Source organism: Palaemon carinicauda, chromosome 17 (assembly GCF_036898095.1).
Source record: "Palaemon carinicauda isolate YSFRI2023 chromosome 17, ASM3689809v2, whole genome shotgun sequence".
Taxonomy (NCBI): Eukaryota; Metazoa; Arthropoda; class Malacostraca; order Decapoda; family Palaemonidae; genus Palaemon; species Palaemon carinicauda.
The window spans coordinates 57,653,456-57,658,455 of NC_090741.1; the positions used below are offsets into that span (position 1 = coordinate 57,653,456).

The 5,000-nt window shown below is 35.9% G+C and overlaps 1 protein-coding gene across 1 annotated transcript in view; it reads left to right on the forward strand.

Annotated features, from left to right (window-relative positions):
* LOC137656383 (oxysterol-binding protein 1-like) overlaps positions 1-5,000 on the forward strand; it is a 260,638-nt gene that overhangs the window by 54,813 nt on the left and 200,825 nt on the right. The window lies entirely within an intron of this gene.

Genomic DNA, 5,000 nt, shown 5'->3' on the forward strand with positions numbered 1-5,000 from the left:
TGTGAAGATAGTTTCACTTGTTTCTTGTGAAGATAGTTTCACTTGGTGGTGAAGAAAGTTTCACTTGTTGTTGAAGATAGCTTCCCTTGTTGCTTGTGAAGATAGTTTCTCTTGTTGGTGAAGATAGCTTCCCTTGTTGCTTGTGAAGATAGTTTCTCTTGTTGGTGAAGATAGCTTCCCTTGTTGCTTGTGAAGATAGTTTCACTTGTTTCTTGTGGAGATAGTTTCACTTGTTTTTTAAGACAGTTTCGCTTGTTTTTGAAGATCGGTTCACTTGTTGTTGGTGAAGACAGTTTCACTTGTTGGTGAAGATAGGTTCACTTGTTTTTGAAAATAGTTTCGCTTGTTTTGAAGATAGTTTTTGAAGACAGTTTTACTTGTTGGTGATGACTTTCACTTGGTGAAGATAGTTCAACTTGTTGGTGAAGTCTGTTTCACTTGTTGGTTAAGACAGTTTCACTTGGTGATTGGTTAAGACAGTTTCACTTGGTGAAGATAGTTTCACTTGTTGATGAAGAGTTTCACTTATTGATAAAGATGTCTGTTTTGAAGACAGACTAGATTGTGGTTGATGGGAAGAGATTTATATATGACAGATAAAACAACAATTTCTCTTATTGGTGAAAACAGTTTTGCCTTTGATTGATTGACAGTTTTAACCATGGCTATTAAAAGCAACTTTACTCTTGTTCGCAGTTGGTGAAAACCAGTTTACCCATGGCTGGTGAAAAAAGAATTACCTATTGGTGAAAAGTTTTACCTACTGTTGAAAACAGTTTTACCTAGTGTTGAAAACAGTTTTACCTACTGGTAAAAACAGTTTTACCTACTGGTAAAAACAGTTTTACCTACTGGTGAAAACAGTTTTACCTACTGTTAAAAACAGTTTTACCTATTGGCGAAAAGTTTTACCTACTGATGAAAACAGTTTTACCTACTGTTGAAAACAGTTTTACCTACTGTTGAAAACAGTTTTACCTACTGGTAAAACTGTTTTACCTACTGGTAAAACAGTTTTACCTACTGGTAAAAACAGTTTTACCTACTGGTAAAAAGTGTTTGACCTACTGGTAAAAACAGTTTTACCTATTGGCGAAAAGTTTTACCTACTGGTGAAAACAGTTTTACCTACTGTTGAAAACAGTTTTACCTACTGGTAAAACGGTTTTACCTACTGGTAAAACAGTTTTACCTACTGGTGAAAACAGTTTTACCTATTGTTAAAAACAGTTTTACCTATTGGCGAAAAGTTTTACCTACTGATGAAAACAGTTTTGCTACTGGTCAAAACAGTTTTACCTAATTGCGAAATCAGTTTTACCCACTGGTGTAAACAGCTTTACTTACTGGTGAAATCAGTTTTGCCTACTGGTGAAAACAGTTTTACCAACTGGTGAAATCAGTTTTATCTACTGGTGAAATCAGTTTTACCTACTGGTGAAAACAGTTCTACTTACTGGTGAAAACAGTTTTACCTACTGATTAAATTAGTTTTACCTACTAGTGAAATCAGTTTTACTTACTAGTGAAGTCAGTTTTACCTACTGGTGAAAACAGTTTTACCTACTGGTGAAAACCGTTTTACCTACAGGTGAAATCAGTTTTACCTACTGGTGAAAACAGTTTTACCTACTGGTGAAAACAGTTTTACCTACTGGTTAAATCAGTTTTACCTACTGGTGAAAAGTTTTACCTACTGGTGAAAACCGTTTTACCTACTGGTGAAAACAGTTTTACCTACTGGTGAAAACAGTTTTACCTACTGGTTAAATCAGTTTTACCTACAGGTGAAATCAGTTTTACCTACTGGTCAAAACAGTTTTACCTTCTGGTGAAATCAGTTTTACTTACTGGTGAAATCAGTTTTTCCTACTGGTCAAAACAGTTTTACCTACTGGTGAAAACAGTTTTACCTACTGGTTAAATCAGTTTTACCTACTGGTGAAAACAGTTTTACCTACTGGTGAAAACAGTTAAGTTCTGGTAAAACAGTTTTGCCTACTCTTAAAAGCCGTTTTACCTACTGGTAAAAACAGTTTTACGTACTATTAAATTGTAAATGGTAAAAACAGTTTGATCCGCTGGTAAAAACGTTACTTACTGATGAAAAGTTTTACGAACTTGTTAAAACAGTTTTACCTACTGGCAAAAAGAAAAGTTACCTGAAGCCAATGGAAACAGTTTAGCCTGTATTTGAAAAACAAACTTTTTGTTGGTGAAAACAATATTGCCTACAACTGATGGCAAAAACAAATGGCTGCAGAAAGCTGTTTGCGTCCAGCACCTTATATAAAAGTTTTTGATTTCCATCATGAAAACTTCTGATCTGCAAGAGAAAGTTTTTGACAAAAAAAAAAAAAAAAAAAGAAACTGAAGTTTTGACAGTCAAAGGCTATTTTTAGATGTCACAATGAAGTAACAGTTGGGTCTGCCCCAGGAGTTTTTCTCTTATGGGGAATTTAAGGTTATTTACTCTTTTTTTTCTTAGTATGTTGATTAGGTGTGTTCTGACCAATTCAGTCTGAAATAGTTCGAAGCTGTACTTTTGATAAAATGTAAATACTGGGCTATTTTCCTCGTTGGAGTCCCTGGGCTTATAGCATCCTACTTTTTCAACTAGGGTTGTAGCTTAGCAAATAATAATAATAATAATAATAATGTGTATATATCATCATCATCATCATCTCCTCCTACGCCTATTGACGCAAAGGGCCTCGGTTCGACTTTTCCTGTCGTCTCTATCTTGAGCTTTTAATTCAATACTTCTCCATTCATCTTCTCCTACTTCACGCTTCATAGTCCTCAGCCATGTATACCTGGGTCTTCCAACTCTTCTTGTGCCTTGTGGAGCCCAGTCAAACGTTTTGCCTTGTGTGTGTGTTTGTGTGTGCGTGTGTGTACACAACTACAATTGCAGCCGTTTCCAATCCACTACAGGACAAAGGCCTCAGGCATGTCCTTTGTCATGTCTGAGGCTTGGCCATTTTCATCACCACGCTGCCTACTGCTTATTGGTGATGGTGGGAGATTTTAGTTTGATTACTTACAGCAAACCAACTTATTAAGGGTGGCCTTGGCTAGTACAGCTTTGCTGATCATGGCGATAACCCTTTCACCAAGTTAAGGTATCCTCAGTCAGAAAGGATATATATATATATATATATATATTAATTTTAATTACAACATTATTACTATTAGCATTATTAGCAGACGTTTGTAATCGCCTCCAAAAAAAAAATGGACTTAATATAAAGAAATGTAATTATTAACAGGTCTCAACATACCTATGAAACGAATTAACTATAAAATAGACCAATAAGGCAGAATCTTAATAAAAAGAAATCTATATTAATGAATAACTTAATAGGTGATAGACTTAATAAGTTTGGCGTCCATTTACGTTAGCCTAAAAACTTGTTTTGCATCGCGAAAATTTGTTCCCGCTAATTATTTTTCCCTGTATTGCACTGGTGATTATAGCCCACATAACTTATTTATTTATGATAAAGCCGTAGCCTTTTAGCTGTGATCGTTTTAACAATGCAGTTATTAAATTTAAGAGAGAGAGAGAGAGAGAGAGAGAGAGAGAGAGAGAGAGAGAGAGAGAGAGAGAGAGAGAGAGAATTGGTTGAAATTAGCCCTTACCAAGGTTTATGTAACTTGGAGAGAAAAAGAGAATTGCATTTGTATGTGAGTAATGTGGTTAGCAAGGTTATATTACCTCAGAGAGAGAGAGAGAGAGAGAGAGAGAGAGAGAGAGAGAGAGAGAGAGAGAGAGAGAGAGAGAGAGAGAGTGCACCCACTACATCGATGTTGCTTGACCTTTGAGCTAGTATTATTTTAGATAATATTGTATTATTATAATTAGATTTATTGATATTTATTAATTTATTCGCTTGTAATTATTAAAATACATCCTGGCGAACATTTCGTGCGAGATTACACCAATTTAGCTATAAAGGATTTTGACTAGCCTAGGTAAACACTAGTCTCATAATTTTGTCTTCCGCCTTGCGAGTATGACGTCACCGGTAACCGTTTTCACCGGCTCTCTCTAGGAGGGAAAATCATTGTTCTTAATTTAAAAGGAAGAAATTGTAGTGGTTTTTAATTTAAAAAGGAAAGGAATATTCTTCGAGACAAGTTTCTCTCTGCACTGCAGAGGTGTCACGCCAGGTTTTAGTGAAAGAACCCGGGTGGGTTAGGGGGATACTGTAGTAAAGTGCCTCCTTACTTCCTTCGTCCCTCCCCCATTGCATTCTCCCCCTCCCCTCCCTTCCCCTTTCCCTCCAATACCACCAATGGCCGGACGAAGAAGAGTAAGGGGAACAGTGTGTGTTTGGGAGTTTGTATGTGTGAGAATGTGTTATCAGGGCTCCGAGGGGAGTGGAGGTGTACCCCGGTGTCTAGTGCAAGTTCAGTCGCGTGGTCAAGGGGATGTGAGAGCCGCCACCTCTCTCTCTCTCACTCTTATCCCTTTCACTCTCCCTCCCTCTCTCTCTTTTACTCTCACTCACATCATCCCTGGAGCCAATGTTACGCTTAAAATGACACTAGTTCTTCCAGTTGGATCAGTTTCGTGTTAGGTCTTAAGAAAGTCACATATGGAAACATGTGTTCTTATGCAAAGTTCAGTGGGTGGCTTAAGTGTTTTCTAGTGATATGTGCTTGTAGGTGTTGCTCTGATTGTGTTATTTAAAGTGTCAAAAGTGTCGTATTGTATATCTATTTATCTATTGGTTTGTGTCTTGTTTAGTGTTATGCAAAATGAAAAAGATATTAAAAATAATTACCATTTTTCCTCAAACATTATTATAATTAATATGAGGATTATTATTATTATTATTGGTTTGTCTTGTATATTGTTATGCAAAAAGTAAAATATATTAGAAACTAAATTTCAAGTCCCGTTATTCCTCAAACAATAATAATAATAATAATAATAATTATTATTATTATTATTATTATTATTATTATTATTAGCTAAGCTACAATCCTAG